The sequence below is a fragment of the Elgaria multicarinata genome, chromosome 9, assembly GCF_023053635.1.
Source record: "Elgaria multicarinata webbii isolate HBS135686 ecotype San Diego chromosome 9, rElgMul1.1.pri, whole genome shotgun sequence".
NCBI lineage: Eukaryota > Metazoa > Chordata > Lepidosauria > Squamata > Anguidae > Elgaria > Elgaria multicarinata.
The window spans coordinates 84,905,241-84,932,826 of NC_086179.1; the positions used below are offsets into that span (position 1 = coordinate 84,905,241).

At 40.4% G+C, this 27,586-nt stretch overlaps 1 protein-coding gene across 4 annotated transcripts in view; it reads right to left on the bottom strand.

Moving 5' to 3' along the window:
• The window catches only part of PPFIBP1 (PPFIA binding protein 1), a 133,344-nt gene that overhangs the window by 66,203 nt on the left and 39,555 nt on the right, over window positions 1-27,586 (bottom strand). The window contains exon 1 of one of the 4 annotated variants that reach the window (XM_063134245.1): window positions 23,101-23,174. The exons of 2 other annotated variants lie outside the window; for them this stretch is intronic. The gene's annotated coding sequence lies outside the window, so the exon portion shown is untranslated. Of the gene's footprint in view, window positions 1-23,086; window positions 23,175-27,586 lie in introns of those variants that run through there. One more of the 4 variants, XM_063134246.1, reaches the window with a different exon arrangement.

Sequence of the window (27,586 nt, forward strand, 5' to 3'; positions counted from 1 at the left end):
GGTGAATACTGGCAAGCAGTAAGCATGCGGACGTGAAGAGTTCCAAATAATCTGGCACCGGTCAGAGTCACACACTTTAGTGACACTGAACTACGGGGAAAGTAGGGAAGGAAACATCTCAGCATTTTTCTTATGGGCTAACAAAACATGTTACACAGGTGTGTGTAGGAATCTCAACATGGTATCAGAGGTCTGCTATATGTGTTTGCATGAAATATATAGTTATCCCTTAAAAAAGAGATTACTATATAGCAGTGGTTAATATCTCAGGACTTGAGGGCTGATATTCATTTCACAGCTGTATTTCAGTTGAACAACCAAACAGAAGGCCTACCAATATAAACCAAAGCAAAAGTAAAGCATACAGTACCTGTCAGGACTATACAAATGCCATATGTCTTAATATGATGCCCCGAGACAGAATTTGTCTTTCTTAGGATCTCTATTTTCATTTTGTTTTGTTTTAAAAAATGGAACCTTCTAGTCCTCATGAACGGTACAATTTGAAAATATTTTAACCTGATTAAAAAAAAACCAGAAACATCATTCATTTGCACAGCTTCTTATAGTCAAGGAATAGAAGTTCTGTATTTTGTACCACTCACCTTCCCTTTGCATACATTTTTATTTCACATATAAGCTATTCCCATGGTACTTACTTCCTGGGTGCACATACCTGTTTTCTTCCTTTCCTCAGTCTTTGCCAAAATATTCCTTTTAATTCCATAAAAGTCCAAATTGTGCAAAGCATACACAATGTAAAACCACACACAAACCTTTGCATTTGTGCTGCCACAACATTTTCAGTAACTCTAACAACTGTGGGTTTCTTTGTCACAGACCATGGGTTTTATGGCAAGGCTGCAATTCTGGCTCTCAGTAGTCAGGGGCAAAGTAGTCATATAGTCATGGACTATATGATTTCAGTGAGATATGGGCCATCAAAATTCAGAGCATGGTTCAAAAGACTATTCATCAATATATTCAAAACTACAAAATACACACACTATTTTAAGAGTACTTGCTGTGATCATTTTCCATCTGGTTTAAACATTAAACAGCAGCTTAACACCATTATTCAGGTGGGGGTATTTTTAAAGAGAAAGGGATTTGTGCCTTAACTACTACAAAGTGCTTAACTGCTACAAAGATTCCATACAATTGTTTGTATACAACAACTATCAGTCAATGTATAGAATGTTGAGCTGGCCAGAGATATAGATGATCCTGAGTGCAGTGGACGCCAACTGGTTGAAACCCACCTCGGACACCCAATCTGCAACATGGGGCCCACTTTCACAATTGCCCAATATGGTGGCAACAGTTATGCCATGACCCGTCTGGACTGATCTCACGACCCACTTTTGGGTCGTGACCCACCAGTTGATTTAGTGTCTGAAATTCCCTGTACAGCTGAAATACTGTAAATTATTAAGGATTAGGCCTAGTACATATCAGCCTAGGTGACAGAACATTTACTATAAATACAGATACAGCATAAAGCTAAAGCAGCAGTTCAGGCAGGAAGAAAAATCTGGCACATCCTAGCTTTCATTTCCTTAATGAAGGTCAAACCCTCTTCAAACCTTCTCACACATCTAAACTAATGGAAACTATCCATCTAATCCTTAAATGTCATCTACAACCTAAGTAACCTCAGCTGCATCAGCAGACACAGTGCCTCATACCCAGCCACCCCGTTGTCAAAGTGCTTTACAATCATCCCATTTATCTGCACCATAAACCTATTAGATGAATCACTATTTTTTCAACTTTATAGATGAGCAACAAAGGTTGAAATTTACCTAGAGCCCACCCAGTAGACTCCATGGACAAGCAAAGATATGAATTAGTTCCTACCACATTTTGGTCCCCCTTTTTTATCCTCACAACAACCCTATGATGTAGGTTAGGATGAGAGATAATTTACAACTGGTTGGCACTGAGAATAGGGATGGGTAAGAAATTCATTTCATCCACATTTTTTAAGTGAACCAACCTAATTTTCATCTCCCATACTAGTATGTCAGAACATAGTTATCCATTGGACTGTGCACTTTTTAAAATTTTGTGATGGTTTTAAAACTGCTATCAAAAATGCATACATCAGGAAAAGCTGCATCCCAATGCGTATATTAGAGATAGTTGCATATGAAAATAAATGTGAATTTGTGTGCAGGTTTTTTCTTTAATTCACAAACTCATGCAGAAATTGGACAGAGCAGACTTATGATGGAATGCATGTGAAGCTGACACAGTCCATAAATAGACGGATTCATCCATCTCTAGCTGAGAATTTAGTATCCAACACTGTGAGATTCATTCTTAATGCTGAAAGCCATTGAACTCCTTTTATCATGCCAGTATACAGTATATTGACAGATTATATTGACATAATCTAACATTCTGGGTTTATCTAAATATCTGTCATTTTCCAGTAGTACATTCCTAACCATTTTTCAAAAATCTATCTTGTAATTAAAGGAAGCCCCATCATCCCACCTGCAACAAAGCAGGCTTGAATATTAACAATAACCTTTGAATTATAGAAGAAAAGCTTCTTGCATTTAACTAATGACATATGCCTCTTTCTGTAACCCACTTTCCAAAGTTAGGGCAGCGGAATCTTGAAAGGCAAGTAGTAGTAATCAACATGAATGAACCAAGCCATGCTAAAAAAAGAAGCAGACAGATCAGAATTGTAACATTCCACAAGCAGTAGCTGCTTCTTAAGAGCATGAAGGATACGTTTGCAGCCTCCCTGCAATTGAAATAACAGGACTGTTCACCCTCTGAAACCCACATGCACAATAAAAAGCCATAGTCCCAAGGATAAAAAATAGAAAGATATTAGGTACTCACTTACTTAACACCACTAACAGTTTGATTTTGAAGACTGTACAGATCTCTGCTAAAGAAAATGCATCAAAATGCATCAGCAATTGCTTATTGAGCCATACAATAAAAATACGCATGTACCATGTGGGAATTCCCATTTATTGGGCTACAGCCTCTCCCACTCAAAGGCTCAGAACAGGTAGAAATATTCAAGCCTCTCCTTGGCCAAGGGCCACCAACAGTCAGCTTGAATTAAAATGAACTATATGCTTAAAAGTAGTTACCTAAAGTAGTCATCTTCCATGTGAGTCAGTATCCTGCACTATTAAGCTTCTGGCTCGCGTGAAGGCCTTCTCTCTACCAACGTAGGAGTAATTTGGTACAGCCCCATAACCGCCCATGTGCTGAAACATCTACTTTTCATCATGCCTGAATAGGATTCACATATAAGGTACACTTCCTAGTCGATATTAAAGGTTGTGATGGAACAAAGGTGTGGAAGTGGCCTCTGCACAGACTGGTGCCATGCTATTTTAGTCCATTATAGGCTAACACAAGTACAGCACCTAGAAGTTAATAAGGGTCTAAACTTCAGGTCACTGGTGTAATATGATCCCAATGTCCCTCCCACAATGAGAAGTAACTTTGACTTTGGTTCGGTGCAGTCCCTCTCTCCTAGTTGGGTAGAGAAGTAGTAGCCTTAAGCACCACATCTATCCCAGTATAAGTGGATTAAAATGTGAGGCACACATTTATTTATTTATTCAAAGAATCTATTTGGGGGGGGATTACAAATACAACACTTCACTCATGCAACTAACTGGAGAGCAGGGGAAATGAATTCCTCCTCCTCCTCCCCCCAATTAGAAACCCTCTTCCAATCTCCTCATGGGGAGTAGTCCAAACAATGACTGAGGCAAAGATGCAAGGGCAGCCTCCTTTGAGTGAGGGCAATTCTGCTTGTATTGGGAGAGGATGCAGCTCAGTGGTGGAGCACATGCTTTGTATGAAGAAAATCCCAGGTTCACATCCCGGATTCTTCAAGTAGGGCAAGGAAAGAACCTTGCCAGAAACCCTGGAGAGCAACTGTCAGTCAGTATTGATATTACTAGGCTGAATGGACACTGAGGTTTGAATGAACACCCGGCAGCTTCCTATGTCCCTAGTTCAGCTAGATGGCTGAATTATTCAATCAAAAAAAGATGCAGAGACACAGGAGAACTATTGGCCACACAAAGGACATGTCTACACCATACGGTGGAGAGGGAGGCAGGTGGGACGATCCCGGACCTAGATGCTTCCGGGACCGTCACAGGGTGTCTAGATGCGGCGCGCAACGTCCTGGGGGGAAGAGGACGTCGCGCCCACCATTTTGTGTGGTTTTTATCGGAAAAGATCACAGGACCACTCCACCCAAAAAAGTAAGTTTTTATATATATTCCCGCTCCCCCCACCCCATCCCTGATGGGCACAGAGCTCCCGGTTACTCATGAGGAGCCAGGATGAAAACGGGGTGCCAGGCCACACGTCCTGCAGTCTCAGGATCATCCCAGGACCATGGGAAAAGTCGGGATAGAAGGGTAGGGACATATCCTGGGGAAAGGGAGGGACCATCCCTCCCTGCCCCCTGGATCCCTTGTGCATCATGTGGATGCACAGGGATGATCCCAGGGCGATCCCCAGGATATCGCCCTGTCTAGCCATGCCCAAAGTCTGATTGGAAAGAGGCAAAACCAGGCAGTCATGCCCAGTCACAGTAGCCAGACTCCAGTAATTGTAAGTTGACTTCACAAGAGCTTTTAGTAATGTAATTTAGCATGTCTCTTGAGGTGCAGAGTTTAGAAAGTACTGACCTGTTCCAAATGACCTACCAACTTGTCTTGTGTGAGCAATACAGTACAAAGCAGCATTACTGCATGCTCTAAGTCCAGCTTGCATCCAGGGAATTCCATGTACACATAGCAAATAGGAAAAATAATCTCATCAAGAGTTGTTGTTGTTTTAATGGGCAGATTAGACAGTTGTGAGAATGGGCAGGAACAGCTAGGTATGGAGTCCTGGCAAAATGTCCCCCCACCCCCGGCTGCTTCAACACAACACAACAATAAGAGACAACAAACCGGTGCAGAAAGCATAAGTGGGGGAAAGAGTTCACATGCCATTGAAAATCCAACTAATATGCAAGATGTCACGATGCAGTAAAAGGAAAAGACAGCTAAGAAAAAGAGAGGGGGGGTAGCAAAAGGATGCACCTCCCTTAAAACAAGTAAAAGGAAACACATTTGCTAGAACCCAGAGCAGGTGCTTTTTAACAAGTGGAAACCTGTTTAGTTAAAAAAAAATGACGATCAGATACGGTAGTATACATTTAAATACAAATCTGAACATCATACTAACAGAAAGAAGTGAGGGTGGAAGGAGGAGAGACATTAAAATGTAAGTAGGCTACTGCTATTGCCATCAATAGGAAAACAGATTTAAAACCAAGGAGGACATAGGCACACACTCAAACACAGGAAGAGAAATCCTGCAGTGCAATAATTGTCTCAACATCAAGTGCATCAGGATGGAATTTGCCATGGTTCATATTCATTTTTTTCAAATTGCTTTCAAGGACCATTTCAGACAGACCTTCACTCCCACTCTCCCAAACACCACAAACAACCCATGAGAATTCCTCCGCTCACAGCTGAACACCTTGTTCAGCTCAACAATCCATCAAGGCTGGACAGCAAAAGTCAATTCCCATTATCAGCTGAGGACTATCTTATCGGCTATTGACATTCCAATTGCATTTCATGGACTGAAATATGAAGAATTATTTAGTCTTGCATGAAACCAACCAACAAACAAAAGGAATGCTTTCTGCCCGGTTTCTACTCCAGCTGGTTGCTAAGGTTATGTGCTGTTTCCAAGAGTTGGCAGAAAGAAGCTTCGTTTTTGAATGACAAATCCAAACCCTTCTGGCTAGATGAGCTCTGCAGATGTACTCTAAAACAAATATTTAGGGAGAAAAAACAAAAACTAAAGGCCCTAAAAATATTGCTTGGAACAGACACCAGGGATGCTGAAATATTGTTTACAAAAGGTTACAGTAATTTGCTAAGAGTACTGCTTCAAATATGGACTTTAGAACACAATTATTAAGGTCAGAACAAACTGAGTAGTTTGCCCCAGCCCACGCGATACGTCCCCACCACCGTTAATCCACTTGCTTCTAAATGCCACATGGACCTATACATTCTGGTTAACGCTGCTGGTGGTGGTGGTGCCACACAGCAGAGGGCTGAGGAAAGAAGCATGAGATCCCCCAGCCTGCTCCTAGTCCCTTAACCGCACTTAATTCAAGCTCTACTATCATGTCTGCACCAGTTACCCCCATTTCAAGTGGGGAGGAGAGAAAGAGATCCTTAGCTCTGTCTAAAGGCTAGGCTCTTGAATACATGCAAGTTTAAAAGTAGAAAACAAAGAGGACTGTGGTTAAAAAACTTTTATACTTCCACCAAACAAGGATATACATGCTCGTAAAGAATAATTATATATGGTCTGAAATGAAGATAGAAAATACCGTTCTCCACCCAACCCCTGGCACTCTCTACATGGCACTCCTGGTCACACGGTCCTGAAGGTACAAACCTGCCAGAGCCCAATAGGAATGTGGATATGGGGCAGTGGCTTAATTCTCTCACACAGCACATGAGGAAGCAAACTTGGATTTTGGCTATATTGATTTATTTATTTATTACATTTCTATACCGCCAAATAGCCAGAGCTCTCTGGGTGGTTCACCCCTCAGGACTGCAGATGGGGGCTCAAATGATTGAGTGTTCCTCCAAATAAATAAGGCCTCAACACAGAAGACTAGGGTTTCTATGTTTTCTATGTAAAGAAGGGGTGCAGAATCTCAGGCCTGGAGGCCTTCAGGAATTCCCCAGAAGGCCACCTTCCTCCAGCCTCACCCCCTTTCCCCAACATCATTCGGTGGTCTCCAGGCTTTTGCACAGCTTTTGCCCATTAAAATAGTGAAATACCTCTCCTTAATTAGTGACAGTAAGAACGTTACAATAAAATATGCTGCCATTTTGGCCATGCCCCTTTGGCTCTGCCCACTACTGGAATGCAGCCACTCCAGAGGTTCACCGAAATGGAATTTGGCCCTTGGACTGAAAGAGATTCTGCACCCCTGATAAAGAGGGAGGTTTCTTTTGTATGGAAGAGCACTCAACTCAATCTTTCCAGCCCCCACCTGCAGCTGAAATGATGTAACCCAGAAACAGGTTCATCTCCTCACCTGCTGACTGTGAGAACTGAGCCTGAAGCAGAGCAACTAATCAAAATGTCATTCAAACTTTCAAATGTCAAAGAGAAAAAGAAAAAGATACCATATGTTTTTTATGCCCCCTTTTCAATCCTGAAGCAAAATTAAACCCTTGAGATGCCAAGTTATTGAACCAAGGTTTAATGAGACGATGAACGTATCTTTATAAAAAGAGGACCTCAGGAGGAGAGAAAAATAGCAAGGCATCCTGCTTCTGGACACAGCTATAGTTGAAGAACCTACATGATATATTTGTTTTCTCCTTAAGGCAGCCACAATATAGCAAGTAATTTACCAGGCACTTCACACAGTAATTTTTGCAAAGGTAATTTCAACAATGAGTACAATTGCTTTAATAGAAAAGACCTAGGCCCAATGAGTAATTTCCCAAAGGAGACATTACAGAGATGCAAAAGGGGGGGGGGGAGAGAAAAAGCTTGCTGAAACAGAAAAAAAAGATATGAAAGAAATTGGATTGTTCTTCCATCCCCTCTACTATGTCACAATATTTTATCATATAGTACGAGAAGCATAAAATTGGGGCTGTCACGTGTAAATGAATATTAGCTGATGAACCATGAATTTTATATTACTAAATCTGCATATGAATAGAACCATTGTTTTAATCTAGTTGAACTAATGAAGTGAAATTGAACCGTTCTTTTAATAGGTTTCTTTTTCTTTTTAAAGATTTTCGTTCCTAGTAGCTCAGTCCAAAAGCAAAGATTGGTCCTCCAATGAATGGTAGGCAGCCATCATTTTAATTTCCCACAATGCCCTGGATCAACACTACATTACAGGCTTTGTGGGAAATTTAAATGGTGACTGTGTGGCCATCAGACACTGAGTGCCAGGTGGTGGACTGTTCCGGGTCGCTGGAACTCCAGCAACTGCCATGTGGTGACACCAGGTCTGAATGAATTCTTTATAAAAATTGAGTATCCAAGCTAAAGTTGGTGCCATCAAGAAGTGAAGGATTCATCCTTATGGTTACACTCACATATTGCATGTATGTTCTATCTTGGTATTTTCTTAAAAGGTATAGAATCTTTTTAAAGAACATTTTAACAAGTTGAAAACATATTTCCTCCCTCCCTTACTTGTGGAGGTGTAAGCAATCTTCTTTCTCAACATGTCTTAATGAAAGTTTGATAGCACTTCCTGAGGCCAAATTAAGTTTCCTCAGGAACCAAAGACCACAAACCCTTCACCGAACTTAAGAAATTCTACCTTTAAAAAATATAGTCACAGAACAGATGTTGCATACAAGTAAAACTTAGGAAAAGACCCGGGTGTGCAGATGGATGGTACTAGTTGGCCCAAAGTATGGTCAAGCAAAGCAAAACTCTCAGTATGTTCACACTAAAATTAAGCCAATGTAAGATCCTTGGCTGTTGGTATACAACCTGCTGACCCTATATCATTAAGCTACTTGGCCCCAAATGCTGGAAAGGACTTGAGTGCCTTGGCCATTTCTATCACTTAATCATCCTTAATGGCAGAAGTGGCCCTTAATCAAAGAATTCTGAAATAAAACTAAACAGCAAATTGAGATGATTAATTAAACGGTTCACCAAGAGCAGCACTCCTTTTTTGCCAAGCGTGCCACCAGTCAAGTCCAAAGTAAGCAACAGTACCACTCCAGTACATTCAAATGGATATCCCCATATTATATTGATGGTATCTTTATAGCTTAGATGACACAGTGATTAAGAACATCACTATGGCCAGGAACTGTGCTACTACAACTTTTGAAGAAATATGTGGGGGGAAGGGGTAGTCCTCACACCTTTTTTTAAAAAAAGGATGATTTGGTATTATTAGTGACATCATGTATGACAGGCCTGTATTAAACCCTCTAAAACTATTTACTATATTAGCCTGACAAAGGGCTCATCTACACCAAGCAGATATTCCACTATGAAAGTGGGATGTGATATATAAAAGGCAGGAGCCACACTACTGCTTTATAGTGGTATTGAAGTGCACTGACAACTGTTGGGACCCATGACACATACCATATACCGCTTTCATACCACTTTCATAGTGTTATATCCTGCTTGGTGTAGTAGATGTTTCATGGGCCCCAACAGTTGTCAGTGCACTTCATTACCACTATAAAGCAGTAGTGTAGATCCTGCAGTGCACTTCAATATCACTATAAAGCAGTAGTGTGGCTCCTGCCTTTTATATACCACTTTCATAGTGGAATATCCTGCTTGGTGTAGATGAGCCCAAAGGCTAGAAAAGCTTTAGAAGGAAAGTAAGCTAAATGCTGGCAAGGCAGTATTTTTAATGAAAAGATTTGAAGAAAAGGGGAAGATAGTTCCTCCTAAGACAGAAAAAAATATACTGCATATGTTCCAGGCATGGCATTACTGAACACTTGCTGTGGGGTGGAGAGAGACTTATCTATTCTTGCTCAGAACACAAAATTAAAAGCAAGAGAAGCATTATTCATCTCACATATGAAAAATACAAGTAGGAAGGGAGCGGAACTGAAGGTAATCCAACTATCCCTTTTTTAATGAAAGAAGAGCAGGGGAGGGGAAAAGCAAAGCAGATGTAATGAAAAATTGTGTACAGCATCACAGCTAAGAGCGTACATGCTGCAATACCCTGGGATTGGTACTAGAAGCAAGGTTCAATTTTCTTGAGAGTTTCAGGTTAATTTGTTCCTTCTTCTTTTAAAGCACATTTATTTCCCTAATGGCTATACATTTATCTTGAAAGTGAAGACAACAGCTTCCGTAAACACAGAAGTTGGAGGGTAGGCTGGATAGGATTTCAAGCCATTGGGAGCAAAGTTTCAGTACCCCACATAGTTCTTTGCCATGCAAAGTACAGTACATTATGCAAAAATAGTTAAAACTAGAGAAGTTATGGAAAGAAACATTGAGTAAATTTTCGCAGGAAGATGCACTAAAAGTCAGAAGTGCAAACTTCTGATAAGAGGCAGTTCAGGCACCTGGCAGCCATGAGGAGGGATTGGAAATATAGGAGGCTCATCTCCAGACACTGTAGAAAACAGAAAGTCCAAAAAGGATTCAGATCTGCTCTCAGTAATAAATATAAGCAAGTTATTCTCCTTAAATTCCATAGTATTCTTCACTCCATCTTTTGCCTCTGGGTATGCTGTACTGTACTGATTAGAAGGAGCTAGTTGACAATTGTGCTCTTCTCTCAAGAGAGACATACATTGGACTTAGACAAGAAGAGTTCACACTTCCTTCAGTGTGATTTGACAATCCTGTATCTGAACAAGCAAAAAGAGAATCAGCATGCCACATCAAACATTTAAAGTGTAGCTGGAGAGAACAGTGACGACAAATTCTTAAAAAAAGGGGGGGGGAATATTCTGCAGTTTTTAAAAATGTACGCTAAACAAAAACAGCTTGAGATGGGCTCTCTACTAAAAATTTTGATTAACTGGAATTTTGCATTGCTGCTGTTTTTATCTGGTTGAGCTTTCATATTGTATTTTATACTTTGGTTTTATACTGTTGTTTTATACTTTGAATGTTTTTAATTTTTGTGAACTGCCCAGAGAGCTCCGGCTATTGGGCGGTATAGAAATGTAATAAATAAATAAATAAATAAATTATTAAAAATTTCATTACAACCGAATATTTTCCTTCTCTTAAAACCAATCCAACAGGTGAAGAGTTTCACTTGCGTATAATTCCTGATTTTCCTCCTATCAATGTTTCTACTAAACTTAATGCAGCTGGCCCTAGTTCTTGACTTCGCTTCAATGCATCCCCACATTATCCACTAAAGACTGCTTCTCTTCCCATCATATTCATTCATTATTCTGGAAAACTTTCATCTCATATTCACTAATGCCTATTCTTGTGCTATTCACACTTAAGGTGCTTCCAAATATAGGTTTTGGGTGTTTGTTCCTTTTAGGCAATTGGTGTTCATAGAGACTGTCTAAACAAACCAGCTAATCACAGGCTAAAACTATTTTTCTGGTACTGTATCACTTCAAAGTGGAGGAGAAATTGCATAATTGGATGATCTCTCACACAGGAAGAATTCTCACACAGAAAAAAACCTAGCAGTTCTAGAAGTCTGTTCTAGAAACCTACTCCCTAATTCCTTTCTAGTCTTTTATGTGTGAGGATGTCTTTTAATACAGAGAAGTGGTCAACCTTGATGTCCCCTATCTACAATATAAAGTCGAATAGTCCAGGAACATTTTTGCCAAGTGATGAAATATTTGTTTAGGCAGTACCTCCACTCAGAGTACCTCTCAACCATAATATAAACATTCAAGTATATATTGAATGTGCTACTGGTCCAGACAGTCTAACTGAAACAGTATGGGTGGCATAGTCAAAATACTATGCCAAAACACTACCGATTACTCTAGTCCAAACCCTTGCAACAGGAAGTAAATGCCCTATGAGATACTTTGGGTTATCCTTCATGGCTAAGCATCTCCATCGCTGCAGGAATTGACATTCAGAAACCAGTTTATGCTCTTTCCTTTCTCATATCATATGCGGGGAATCATGGTTCCTCTGGGTTCTGTTCTCGCGTTCAATATACATGGGATGGTACCCTACATAGTTGCTCCATGAACAGAAGGAACTTCCGTTTATGGAAGGAGATGGTCACAGAAGAGCCCCTTCCATGAGTCCAACTCTTTCCGTTCACCGAGCAACTACATTAGATTCCACCCATTGTTGTCAAATTGTAACATATCAAAAATAGATGTAAGTTAACTCTCTGAAAGTTCTCAGACAGGTAAAAGCAAAGCTGGTATTTATCAAACATTTTGAATCTATTTCTGCACAAACCTCACAACATGAGTAAAATACTTGAGATATCTGAAATTTTGTTGCTCAATTATCCAGCATGGATATTATATATGCACTCAAAAATCAATATATCCATTTTCCTGAGAGATTCCATTTGGATCAGCTGATTTGGAAGGGCTGTGTAGAACAATCAAAGCATTCATTTATGGATCTCCAACTGCTAATATAAGCAAGGAAATGCCAGACATTCCCTCAGCACAGTTATTGACATAGCCACGAGACTATGAAACAAAAGAGAAACTTATATGAGCATGCTTCAAACAGCTCTTACACACATACATACACAAACACACACTCACAAAAGCCAACAGAAAAAGACATTGATTACCGAACACATCTCCCAAATAACCAAATGCCATCATTTTTACTGTGTACTTTGACAAAACTTAAAACTAAAGCTGCAACAGAACCAAAGACACAAACTGGTCTAACTATGGATGGAATGCCCATGGAATGTACTATGGATGGAATGTACTATGGATTAAGCAACACACATGCATCGACACACACTACACTGAATTTTCAAAAATACCAGGACAGCTTTATAAAGTGCCCACAAACATCCCTTTGCCCACACATATTTATATTAGTTAGCTATTTATTGCTTGAAAGAAAGCAGAAGAGCACCATGCTGAGTTTTAAGTAGACAAGGAGAGATTGTTTTTGTCAAAAATATACATGTTTGACACCCATGAGTCTTGGGTGCCTTTACAAAATACAGCAACAAACCAGCCCAAAGCAGCTTGCAACCTTTTTTGTAACGCAGGGTTAGAGCAGTTTTTCTTGCTCGGCAGTTTTTAAAACAGCCTGATCCTCCTGTTTTGCCAGTATTCCCTGCAGTCAATCTTCCCGCACTCACATAATCTGGGCTCAAGAGGGAAGGTTTACACCCAATCTCCTTGGCTTCACAGAGATTTCTGATAGCAGAAGGCTATGCTGTCTCTGCTGGCCAGCACAGCCTCTTTTGTCCTCTTCTTCTGAAAGGCTGCCATCAATGGGGCCAAAGCCACTACTGCAAGATGAACTGCCACAATTTCCAATTGTCCTCTTTATCATTACTGGGAACGCTGATGGGAACAGATCCTTAACTCTCACATTTATTAACATGTATTAACAGAAGCCTCGAGTTTAGGTCTGAATGTCAAAAACATGCGCCAGAGGAAAATTACAGACCTCTTCCTATAAATACAGCAGAAGTTCTGGATGAAGTTTCTTCTAGATCAGGAGTGAACAGAAAGTGGTCCAGAGAGAGAGAGAGAGAGAGAAGAACTCCCAGCTGAGTACCCTACCTCAGCTAACACCAGATTCCCAGAGCTTCCGTTTGGAAACATGCAGCCCACCATATTTGAGTGGAAAAGAAATGGGGGAAGACCCCACAACCTGGGTCTAACTCCTGTAAGGTGGCCACAAGTATGCAAAAGTCTACAAGGCCATAGTGGCATCTTCTCTTTTCTTTCTGCCCCGAGGGTGTTTTTTAGCTCAGCCTGCTCTCTCGTCAACTGTGTTGTGCACACCTCTTCAGCAGTCAGCAACTCCCTCCTCCTTTCCATCCCTCTTTGGCAGCTCCTTCTAGTGTTCTCCTCCTCCTTGTTTCTTCAGAGGTCGCCTCCTTTTTCCCTCTTCAATTACATCCCTCCCCTGCATGTCAAATTCTTTCCCTTTTCCCCCAGTGGTGCCCGCAGCCTACGTGGTTGCAGAGGGAAAGGATTGCCTGGTCCATTCGTATTTCGGGGGGATACTGAGTGCCATCAAATGCATGGATACTTCTGCTGGCCTAAAAGCTGTAACTGAACTGTCAAAGAGTTTCCTGCGGATCCCAAGCCACAGTTTGGGTTAAATGAACCATGTTTTTCAAATTAACAGCATTAAACGCATGTAGCGTGAGAAATTGTTAGGAAACCCTAACCACACTACAGATATGTAAGATAGTGATATGTTCAATAGCCTGTGATAGGAGTAAAAGAAGGCGAGATTAGTTTTATCTTCGGAAGAGGAGAAAGGAGCTCTATTTCCAACCTGCTACTAAAACTCCTTATCATACTAAGATACAGGTTCACCTGGTTGGAAAAGAAAAGAAACCCTTAACTGGGTTATCAAGATCTGTTAAATAAACAAAAAACAAAAAACTGCCCAACTATCAAACTCCTAATGCCTAAATGTAGTGCATATCTACATTATAAAACTAAACTAGTTTGTTTATTTTATTGCATTTATATCCCATCTTTTTTTCTCCGTAACCCAAGGTGGCATACATAATCCTCCTCTTCTCTGTTTTTTCCTCACAACAACAACCCTGTGGGGTAGGTTGGGCTGAGAGTCTGTGACTGGCCCAAAGTCACCCAGTGGGCTTCTATGGCCGAGTGGGGACTAGAACCCGGATCTCCTGAATTCCCAGTCCACCACTCTAGCCACTACACCACACTGGCTCTCTATAATAAATATTCATCCCACCTCACAGGGAATCCTGGGCACTAAATCTCTATGAGGGGATTTCTAACCGACAACTGTCAGTAGCTCACTAAACTACAATTCCTATGACTCATGGAAGGAAGTCATCACAGTTAAAGCAGTATGCAACCAAAATAAAATAGTGCCATAATATTGTAGAAATGCCTTCAAATTACAGGGGTGACAGTTGGTCTGGGTTCCTGTTTCATAGAGGCTACTGCATACAAACTTTTCTACCATGGAGACAATTTATATGTGAAAAAAGCATATACTGTCATGTGAAGTACAGCATGGTGATTACACAAGTTGAAGATTTAGTGCACCAGATATTATGCTGCTTTATGTAAAATATTTGATGAAGTGTAGGAGAAACATTGTGTGAATAGAAGTTACTAGAATAACACCAACATAAACACTGGCCCATTGGTAGGCTAGACTTATCAGATTTTCCATTCATAGAAAATACTCATCCACAAGGTTATGGAAGAACTTAAGAGCTTGAGAATTGCCTTGCTGAATCAGATCGGAAGTCCTGCTAGAAGCATCTGGGAAGCTCACAAGGAAGTCAGGATAATGATCTTTTCTCCCTTATAAATATTCCCCACTGAAATTCTATACTTAGAAGAAAGATTGTTTAAGTTTCGTATTAGAAATAGAATAATTGTTTTCAGTGATGTTTATATTTAGTTCTTAAATGCTCTGCAGTCGGTTTCCATGGATAAAATTATAACATTAGAGTGTGCTTTCAACTCACCCCTACTCAGACATCAGGGTGACAAACTGGCGGCAGGCTAGGAAACCTTAGGTTTATACAACAAAGTGAAAATGCTGTTCATAACTACGGGGATGACACCCTAGCTGTATCAAAGGCGTATTAGGTTGTTTCATTCCATAATGGTCCTTTCCCTGGTCTAGCCAAACATAATATGCTATCAAGCTGTACAAGCATAGTTTAAAGAAATAAATATTTCCTCACAGAGCAAAGGACCTATAATTAGCTGCTTTTTTAAAAAAAAATCTTATACAATTAAGGGGGGGGGCAATCCTATGTATGTTTAGACAGAAAGAAATCCTACAACCTACAGGCAGCATGGTATTAGGAGAGGAACACTGGAGCACAGTAGGATAATTTCAAGGCTATGTGTACTGAGCGTTAAAAGAAGGTGTCTTCATTTCAGCAATGAAATGAGGGCAAACAAATTGAAGCTTAATCCAGACAAGTCAGAGGTGCTCCTGGTCAGTCGAAAGGCAGATCAGAGAATAGGGATTCAGCTTGTGCTGGATGGGGTTTCACTCCCACTGAAGACACAGGTTCCCAGCTTGGGTGTACTCCTGGGTTCAGCCCTGAGCCTGGATGGTTTCAGCGATGGCCAGGAGTGTATTTGCATTAATTAAAGATAGTGCACCAACTGCACCTATCCCTAGAGATGTCTGACCTGGCCACAGCGACACATGCCTTAGTTACATCCCATTTGGATTACTGTAATGTGTTCTATGTGGGGCTGCCTTTGAAGAGTGTTCGGAAACTTCAGCTGGTTCAAGGAGCTGCAGCCAGATTGTTGACCGGGCTGGTTACAGGGAGCATCATACAACTCCCTGTTAAAACAGCTCCACTGGCTTTCAATCTGTTTCTGGGCACAATTCAAAGTGATGGTTATGACCTATAAAGCCCTATACAGCTCAGGTCCAGGTTAACTGATAGTCCGTATTCTCCCTTATGAGCCTGCCCATCCTCTGAGATCTTCAGGGGAGGCCCTTCTCTTGGTCCCACCACCATTACAGACATACCTGGTGGGAATGCGGGAGAGGGCCTTCTTAGTGGCTGCCCTGGGGCTCTGGAACTCCCTTCCCAGGGAAGCTAGACTTGTTGCCTCCCTGGTGTGTTTCCGAAGGCAGGCTAAAACTTTTCTGTTCCGGCTGGCCTTTATGGAGTAGTCTCGACCTCTGTTTATGCGCTGTTGATATACTGGATTTTTAAAAAATTATTCGTATTTTAAATGTTTTAATATTAAGAGGGACCAAGCTGTATCAGACCAAGGGTCCATCTAGTCCAGCACTCTGTTCACACAGTGGCCAGCCAGCTGTCAACCAGGACCCCACAAGCAGGACACAGGACATACTGTAGCATGTTTAATTATTTTTAATTTGTGTATATATCTATCTGTTTTTAACTGTACATGTTTTAATTTGTAAAGGCGCCTTGAGTCCCAGTATTGGGGGGAAAGGTGGTATATAAATTTCATGTCTAACCCTACTGCCCCTGTTTTGGGAGAAGATGGTTCAGGTAATCAGTCAGAATCAGATTCAGAATTAGAAGACGCAGCGCCAGACACCAGCCAGCCTGTGCAAGAGGTTAGACTCTATTCAGGTAGAAGAGATGTTTATTGCTTAATAAAAGCTTTGTGAATTACTTAGCAAGCCTCCTCATTTGCCTCCCATCGAAAGTAAGAGCGTTCTGAGAAACACGACACTACCGTTAAGACATTTGGGAGTCAGAAACCTTTCTTGATCTACTGCAAATTGCAGCATTTACCAACCGGCATTTAAGCTGCAGCATGTGCTGGCTGCCATTGCCTAATTACTCGCTCAGATGTGGCATGTTATGTCATCTGAACTTGAGCAGCATGGCTTTTTTGAGGGGGAAACAACCCTCAAATAACCTATGGCCTGTTGTTGGGTGATTTGGGTGTTGTTTTCCCCTTCAACAAGCCATGCCCAGGCGAGTAATTATGAAAATGGCAGCCAGCACACATCATGGCTTAAACAAGGCACCATGCAAACCAAGCCAATGAGGGAAATGAATGATAGAGTTCCCATTTCAATTCAGTTCAGCTATAGATACTTCACGTCCCTTCATCTATAAGATGGAATGGTATTTACTGGGATTTCTGAAAGGATAAATAAAATTCAAGGGACTGCCAGATGTAAATTTAAATAAAATATAAATTCCCCAATTCTCAAGGGGGACGACGACACAAAGACAGGAGTTTTCCCAGGACATTATCCTCAAAGTGCAAATTACTATTTGCTATTACTATTACTAATGTTTCATGGCCTTCTAGCTGAGCCTAAAGAGAGAGAGAAAAAGTTTTAACCTTTGCAAAAATACCCTAATTGTACCCAGAAGAAAAGATAACCAAAGGGAATGTTAAGTGTCAGCCTAGTGAACTTTTAAAAGGTTTACTTGTAAGTGGGGATTCATTTGTTTTTGGAAATCCCAAATTGCAAACTTCTGCTTCTTGCTGCAGTTTCACAAATCAAGAGCGCTCAATTCTCATGGTGCATTTTAATGAAGTATTCCTACATTATTTGACTTGAAGGCAAAATTTGCCTCCTCTAATGAGATAATCTTAAGAAGCTTTTGAAGAAAGAACATAGATTAGCATTCTTGACATTTGTCTATGTGCCCTACATCCCTACTTAAATTTGCTTTTGAAAGAATCCGAGGCGGGCTCAAAGATGAAAAACATACGTTGACTATACTCAGTTTTTTAAAGCTACAAACGCTAAAGGCACCCAATAGGAAACCTGTCACAAAACCAGTATAATAAACATATAGATACACCTGTGTTTCTATCATTAAAATGTATGATGTCTAGGCAGAAGAGCTAAGAAACACAATTCAAACTAAAATCAGTTTAGCTTCCTTTTCTCCCCATAAACCTGGAAGATCAGTTCCTACAGAAATGGAATGCTGTGCAGATATTCAATGGCATTCTGACATTTATGCTGATATGCAAAAGCTTTTAACAAGCCATTTTTATGCCAACCAAATAAAAAGCTGCTTAAATATATTTAAGCGACTTACATTGTTGCACACTACCCTCTTAAATACTGGGTGTTCGCACTAATTATTCAAACTGGACTGGACTTGTCTCAAAACTACTGAAATCTAATCCAGACCCAGGCCTGGCAAAGACATAATGGTACAGGCATTCTGCCCAATATTGTAACCATCATTACAAGATCAGGAATACCCCCACATGTCCCCATACTCCTGGTCCTCGTCCTCCCCCATTAAGAATGTAGGAAGAGCCATGTGAGATCAGACAAAGGGTCCATCTAGTCCAGCACTCTGTTCACACAGTGGCCAACCAGCTGTTGACCATGGACCAAAAACAGAATAACAGCACCCTTCCACCCATGTTCCACAACAATTGGTGTATATAGGCTTATTGCTTCTGATACTGGAGGTAGCACATAGCCATCAGGACTAGTAGCCATTGACAGCCTTCTCCTTCAGGCATTTGTCCAACCCCCTTTTAAAGCCATCCAAACTGGCGGCCATCGCTACATCTTGTGGTAGTAAATTCCATACTTTAATTATGCACTGTGTGAAGAAGTACTTCCTTTTATCTGTCCTGAACCTCCCACCCATCAGCTTCATGGGATGACCCCAGATTCTAGAATGGGAGAAAAATGTCTCCCTATCCACATTCTCTACACCACGCATAATTTTGTACACCTCTATCAGGTCTCCCCTTAGCCTCCTTTTTCCAAGCTGAACAATCTAGCTATTGTAACCTTCCCTCATAGGGAAGATGCTCCAGCCCCTTGATCATTTAGTTGCTCTTTTCTGCACTTTTTCAAGCTCTACAATACCTTTTTTTAGGTGTGGTGTCCAGAACTGTACACAGTATTCTAAGTGTGGTTGCACCATAGATTTGTATAAGGACAGTATGATACTGGCAGATTTATTCTCAAATTCTTTTCTAATAATGACTAGCATGGAGTTTGCCTTCTGCGGCTGCACACATTCACAAGCCTCCCTCCCCTTTTCTTTTTAGGAGTTTAGTGTGGTTACAGTATAGAATCTGAAAAGCATTTTGCTATGCATGGTCAGTAAAATCACAGTTTACAGTTTGCCCATGGCTGTCAATTGTGAGCTGGTCATAGTTAGCAAACACATTGGTACAGACATAACACCTTGGCAGTTTACTCCAAAAAAGAAACGGGGGGGGGGGGGTGTCATGATTTTGCACACAAAGCTAGGGGAGTGGAGGAACATATAACAAGTGTTATGAGACCAACCATTCTCCGTGATGCACCAGGTTCTTTAGGGTTACACACCAGGAAGGATATGCACTGAAAGTCTATTCAACTGATGGAGCATAGTTACTGAGGAGGAAATGAACATGAAGCAGTTTTACAACACAAATCAACTGCAAAAATATCCAATGTCCGTTGCTGTCAGTTTCAGCTCCTTGAGCCTCTGCCTTTCTTTGAGGAAAACTATAGACCTTCTTGGACTCAAGTAGCTTTAGCAATGCCAGTGCATGCAACTTAGAATGGTCCTCCTTTAGCCAAGGCCAGTTCTTCCTTTGCTTTTCATTATGACACTGGAAGCTTTTTCCAGGTTTTTATGTCCTTGCTTCTCTTTCTCTCTCTCGATGCTTTCCAAGACTGCCTTTGGGGGACCTCAGCTTGTCTCTCCAGCTTATGATTTTGCCTCACTTCTTGCCTCACAACACTTCAGTCTGACATGGGGCATGGCTAGACGAGGGGGGTGGAGGGGGATGATCTCACGATATGATGATCGCGAGATCTTTCCCCTCATCGACACATGGCATGCGACGTCCCAGGAGGAAGTGGACGTCGCACCTGCCATTTTTTTTAACGAAACAGGAGCTGGAGCGCACCAGCGCAAAAAAAACCCAAACTAACCCCACTTTCCCCCCCCCCCCGCCCCCAATGGGCATGGAGCACTTGCAGAGCTCCATGCCCTGTGCCCAGCTCCTTGCACTTACTTGCAAGGAGTCAGGACTATGGCTGCCCACATGTTCCACGGTCTTGGGATCATCCCAGGACTGTGGGGGAAAGCAAGGAAAATGTGTAGGGCCATATCCCAGGGAAATGCAAGGATCATCCCTCCCTGCTCCTGGGATTCCCTGTGCGTCATGTGGACACACAGGGATGATCCTGGGACGATCCCTGGTATATCGCCCTGTCTAGCCATGCCCCAGGTTGACTGGAAAGTCTCAACCAGAAATCTAAATCTTCTTCCTCCTCCACCCAAGAGTCCATGTCCCTGAAGAGAGGCATGGGATCCCCCTACCTATTCTTTTCTTGTAGCACAGCCTTACCCAGACTGTTGATCTCCAGATGTTTTGAACTTCAACTCCCAGCCAGCATGATCAATGGTCAGGAATGCCAGGTGAAGTCATTCAAAACATCTGGACGGGACCAGATTGAGAAGACTGTTGGAACAGAACATGACCCATGTATTAAATGCTACCAACATTTCAAAAGCTATTAGCATTTTGTGGCCACAGGAATTGTGCTTACAATTCATATCATTCAAATTGAGAATAGTTTATTGCAAATTTTTACCTGTACGCCGCCCTGAGATCCCAGTGATATAGGGCGGGATACAAATGTTTTAATACATAAAATAAATGAATAAATAAATTGTATTCCATTTTTTTCTAATTATGAACATTTTTTAGATTTCAGAACTCAATGAAACTAATCAAGCATAATTTATAACTACTGAATATAAGATACACAGACTCAAAGATTATTAAAATGAAGGTTTATTTTTGTAAGAGGATTTATGTGCAGACACATATTTTTAGACTGAAGCTGGGGAAAATATGCACCAAGAACACTCATTCTGATCAAAATTATGCAAAATGGTTTGCATAAATATTTTGAATGTGCATATTTTATACTGAATGTTTATGTTTTTATAGAATTTAGAAATCCAATTCTGCAGCGAGGTAAGATTTAGGAGCGAAGCAGAAGTATGGCAGATAATTAATATACAGCTAGTTGAAAGTAGCTCTTATGGAAGAGAACATTTAGGCATAGTGGGCAGAAAATCTCCACTCCTGAATACCTGAGTTTCCCAGAGATATGATCTTCATGTTTAAAATAAACATGCCTGCTACCATCAGGGCTAGACTTTTAAATATATATATAAAAAAAACACCTCAAGGTTCTTCTGATCACATGCCAACTCTAAGCTTTCCCTCCAGGTACCAAATTCCACATACATGGCACATTCCTTCTCTAGATACTATAAAAACAAGAATAGGATATTCAACAGGATAGCGTCAGGGTGTTATTCATAGTTTGTCTGTGGATTTAAACTCAACCGTTGCCATGGGGTGTTCAAGCCTTAAAGAAAAAACAAACAGAATCTTAAGAATCCAAAACTGCTGGAAGAAGGAGGCATCATTCTCTGACAACAGAACAGAATCATATCGTAAGCTTGGAAGTGTATGAACTTCGTCCACAGATTGTGTTTGGGTCCATGCGAGGAGTAAACTCAGTAAATTTTAGTCAAAACTGAACTCCAATGAATTTCTCATATATCTGTACCTGCCCAATTTGTCTTCCTCTGGGACAGACTCTAGCAATCTTCAGCTTTTTTGTTGCTTGCCTGATACCGCAAAGACAGAGATGGATGTCAATCACCTAGCAAGCAACAAAACTAGGTCACAGCTTGTGGAGATGTGGCAGCCTCCCTGCAGTATAAAGTGATACTTCTAATTCTATTGTCTTTACGATAAGGAACAAAGGTTTCCAGGGTCTGCGTTGGATCCAAGGTTTCCCTTCATCTGTCCTGTGGTGAGGGGAAGTTAATTTTCCACTGCTTTATTTTTCTGCAGAAATTTTCCCGTTTCATAAATTCAGTAGTAACAATAAATGGATGTCAATTACAAATACAATGTTAGGCAAGCTTAACAATTTCAAAGTTATAGATGAATGGTCATCAGCATATCATGCACATTTGTTTGGGTTGCTTAAATGTATTAGTTCATCAACAGTTTTCAGAATTTTAGAGGATTTCCCCTTAAATTTAAACAATGTAAGGGAAGTACATACTATTGCTCAGTATCCTATTTTGTTTGTGCACCAGAAGGATTTACATGAGTGAACTGGGGGATTAGTGGTTCTAAAAGCAACTCAAAATTAGCAAGAGTGCTTATTTCCATAACAAAATTTATGGTTTTAAATTTTGTATATTTGGTTTTAATGTTCACTGTTTTTAACTTTTGTAAACCGCCCAGACAGCTTCGGCTATGGGGCGGTATATAAATGTAATAAATAAATAAATAAAAGTAAATTTCCAATGCAAACTTATTTTTTAATGTAAATTAACCTAATATGCAAATTAATCGAATATCCAAGAAAATTTTCCAGTTCAAAATTTTCCATAAAATGCACATCACTACCTTCGACAGAGGAAGAGAACATTTGGATCCAACCTAATAATTACAGATCCTTCTAAACTACTTTAAAATAACATATACTCCCTTCTCCAAATCACCTGCTCTCTAGGTTAACCATTTGCAGTCCACCTAACCTCTCTTTCTGAATCTTTTATTATTTCTTGCATATAGTATAAACCAGCAGTGGAACTAAAATATTTTGGAAAGAAAAGAATAAAAAGTGAGAAAGATGAAGACACTACACATATACAGAACTGTGAAAACAAGGGCAGAGGCCGAAACACTGACAGAGTAAAGAAAAAAAATTAGTGAATCGTATGTTGCAGGTTGGGGTTAAAGATGGGTTATATAGCAGGATTTTTACTACCAGAAAATGTGTATCAAAAATGTAACAAGGATAAACCAAAGAGCAGAATTTAACTGTCGTAACATATTAGGACAGATCTGTACGTACACACCAAGATAATATTAGTTACCCATTACTACACACTTGTAGCCTTTGCTAGAACTCCTGCTGTTCTGCATGTGTGTGCAATGCTACTGTCATTGTGGATTCAGACATGGTCCTTTGCAATCTGTAAATGTGAAGCGAAGTAAAAGGTCACACACAAGTCTACTGGCCGGAAGCCATTCTACCTTGCTGCGATCCTGTCAGATCTTACCAAGGCAAGCAATATTAGTCTAAAGTCTGGTTTGAATGAGAAACCTTCAGCACTGTTGCTGTGGATACAGACAAAATGGCTGCTGTGCCTAGGGCACCTCCATTGGTTTTCCATTTGTTTTGATTTTTGAAATACCCAGCATTAAAAATATTCCGCAGAAATACAATAGAGATTCAAGCTACCAAAATGGTATTGGGTGGGGTGGGCTTTTCCCTCAATAAATATTTCATTTCTGTGAGGTTTCCCCTTGCTTCAGATATCCTCAATGACTATTTTGTCATTTACACACACAATGGCCTCTTCCAGCACTCCTGACCGGGCCTAATAACAGCACACAGAGAAGCCTACCACACAGGAGCATTTGTTTGACATTGGGGGGGAATAGGGACCGAAGCAAAAATCTGTGGTTCTACTCAGATGGACAACTAGCTTAGCACGCTGAAGATATTGAGCCTGGAGGAACAAACTGGCATGTGGAGAGAAAGAGAAAGACTTTTGTGAACCAAAAATGAAAAAGGAATACTAAGGGTTGTCCAAGAAATGGCACACAAAACCAAAGAAGATATAAAGACATCCCATTGCGCATGGGAGGGGAAACTCTATCTGGCCCACTGAGCTTCCTTGGATTCCTTCAAGCTCCACCCTTGGAGCAATCCCCACGGTTATCTCCAAACTGAGATCGGAAATAACAGTAGTGATTCCCTTGTGCACTGCTCCTCCTTCCACTATGGTATAGTGAGTCCTGAGTGATCTCACTGGGCCCCAAAGTTGTTACTAGAAACTTGATGAGAGAAAGAGGGAAGGGGACAAGGGATTTCACATATTCCAGGAAGGAAGGAAAGCAGGCAATATTTGGGCAAAGCAAGGATGGGATGCTGGGTTCGGAATGAGACAGATCTAAAATAACAACAACAACCACCTTAAAAAAATTATGGTGGCCAAAAACAAAAAGAGGACCAAGCATATATTGAAAGAGCCATGAATTCTAGAGTGTTGTAAATCACGGGAGTTACAAGATAAGCCGCAACTAGAGTCGTCAATTAATCGTCAATTAAGTCCAAGGTCGGTATGCCAGAAATATCCATCGGGAGCCAAGTTAAACAGTACAGGTTTCAGGGATGCGCAGAAGAGTAGTTGAGGTCTTTCCAGGGTCAGATATCGTTCAAATAAAGTCAAGGAGCTGGTAGGCAAGCAACTGGGACAGAGCACAAAACAAGATAATTGCTTCCAGCAATCAAAAGCATCTCCGGCTTGCCTTATATTGGGATGCTAATGATGGAGTGAAACCAGCTGCATTGGCCTGTAGGTAGCTTCTGCCTGCTCACATGAAGGGCCCTTCCCCAAACACTCCCAGTTTCAGCTGTTACCCACCTTTCTCCTCTATCCCAAGCAGAGGCAATCAGAGACACAACATATGAATTGCTTCTAAATGTGTATCAGCGTCAAGACTAGCCTTAGTATTAGGTACACGGAGGCAGCTGACTTAAGCAGCATACTTTTAGGCAAGATTAATAGTTGGCAAATTGTCAGTATTTATAAATTATATGCCTCCACATACAAATACTATTTATATTTTGCTACTTTAAGCCCCCAAATATCTTGCTCAATTCTGGTCAATAATCCTTTGCTTACCAAAAACATTATCTCTTGGTATAGGAACAACTATGCATGAGAATAATTTTTGAGTACACAGATGCAGGAGGAACTCAATAATTTATCGCAAGGAACAGAGATCTAAAATAGTGAGTATGAAGATGCACAACCAGGATTTTCTGTAAACAAGGACTGTTCAACAGTTACAATGTTATCAACCTCTGAAATATCTATTTGATTATCTAAGCATGTTCACTTTGGGGCGCTCTATTTCAACCTGTTCCTCACTTCTCACATGTACTCAGAGAAAAATTTGGGAATACTACAGCTCTATTCTGATTCCCATTGCTAGATAAATGCCTGAGGTAATGCAGGATGTTCAGTAGCTGATGATAGCAGTCTTTCACTTTTATGTGAATAACATCTGGATATCTCAATAGTAGTTGGCAATGTGATCAAAAACTGCTTAAAGTCAACCAAAAGTAATTGCATTTAAGTATTACAGCTGAAGTTTCAGAAAATATCTGTTTGCACAGTAAGTCGGACTGTGTTTAGCCTCCCTTTCTTTTTTAGAAGAAACAATCTCAAAAACAATGGTTTCAAAATGGCTAAAGATTACAGTCTGCGAACCAAATCACTACTGGAGTAATGAAACTCCCTTTGTAAAAAGATATTTAATCTGTTTGGCAAAAATGGACTGCGGGCGTAGGAGTGGAAATTGCTTCAAGAATCGCTTGATCTTGCTTCTTAAAATTTGTTTGGAATGTTTCCCATACAGTTCTACAAATAGCATGTCTTTTACGTCTTTCCCAAGCTGTTGCATTTGATGTGCGTTTTGGCAAACTGTGTTGTGTCATGAAATTTCTACTTTGGGGCCTGCTCAGTTGTAAAACGTGAGGCATGTGGTCGAGGGGGGAACATTGTTTAGAGACAGATGAATGTTCTTGAAATGTAAACCCTAACCACTCAGCTTCAGGTGCCTAATTGAAGTATTAAGGCTGCAATCCTATGCACACATACATGGGTGTAAGGACCACTGAACACATATAGGATCAGGCTCTATGATTCATTTCTGTCCTATGTTTTGGACAGGGCAATATCCAATGGCAAATTAGCTATTTACTTGCCAGCAAATATTAGAAATATGATAATATAAGCCAGAGTTTGGAATGCACCCCCCAGGCACACTAGTTAGATACCAACTATATCTCTTAAGGGCCAATTACAAATGTTGTTAGACCCAAGCTTTTGATGGCATTTCATTTCCAATCTGTAATGCATTTTAAGATGCTTTATCAGCTGTTCTATCCACTCTCTTGTAATGTTAGTATGAAAGATCTGCAGGAGGATATTAGCTATTTGCGTTCTGATGCCCTCATGCATTTAAAGACCACATGAGAGGGCCCTGAGGTCAAGCTGCACAGCCCAGCCACGTTTTTCAGCCATTAGAAAAACCTCTATGCACATACAGAGCTTCTCCATGCAAGGGGAAAATCTCATTATCCCTAAACACCATCCTGTCCCCCCACCTCAAAGGAAGGAGCTCTATGTACATACCCTCATTGCATCTGAATGCACAAATGACTGATCATGACTGAATTGGGACAGGGGCCACAGCCCTCTCACAACTCTAGTGAATGCATAGAAGGAGTTTGTGTGTACTCCCTCTTTTTAACAGCCAATGTTTCAGATTAAACATTTAAAAATAAATAGAAGTCAATGCCTTTTATTTAGGATAATTTATGTGGATGAAAATATTTCCATTTTCACAGCACTGTTTGTTCGTTTTTTTCAAAATGAAGCATGTCCATTTGGACTGAATGGCTGTGAAGCTGAAACACTTTCAATCTCTCTTGCCAGCAGACATTGGTCTAGCAAAAGACTTGCAAAACAACAACAACACACACACAGGTGGATGCCATACCACATCAAAAATCATTAATCTCCCATGTTTGTTTCTTATTCTCAACAACCCACACTGACACTCCTAAAAACCTGCAATGCTGTCAAAGCAAATCATTTGAAATAATCTAATCCAAGACTTGTTCGAGGAGTTTCTACTTAAGTATTCCCTTTTACTTCTTTTTTACTGCTTTTGTGAATTTAAACCTGAGTTTCATTACAAGCAATGCAGATTAAATTAACAGGAAATGTTTACAAATGAAAAGTGTATGGCATTACAAGTGGGAAACATGGAGTCAATCATGACTGTCACCTGCTACCTCTGTTTTAAGGAGTCCCTCCTATCCCTGAGGCAAGTCAGTTAACATTTCTGCTCAGTCAGAATTTACTACTATGCAATTTAGTTGCTGTGATTAATTACTTAATGGTGACTGAGCATTTTAAAGTTCCAAATTTCCAGGCAGGTAGAAAATACTACTAACACTACTTCTAATTATTATTATTATTATTATTATTATTATTATTATTATTTCTTATCCGCCTCTCCATTTTGATCCAGGCGGGGAACAACCGTAACTATAAAATACATAAAACTGAATTAAGAACATAATATACATTGTTAAAACATCCTAAAATTAGTCAACAATTAAATATCTTCTCACACATTCTCCTTGGAATGCCTAGAGATGCGGAATCATAAATAGAGAGCTTTTTCCCCTTCTAAGTGGTATATTTAACTGTTTTAATTGTTTTTACTGCTTTTAAATTATATATTGTTTTAACTTGGTTCATGGTTTAATTTGTTTTTAGCTGTGTATA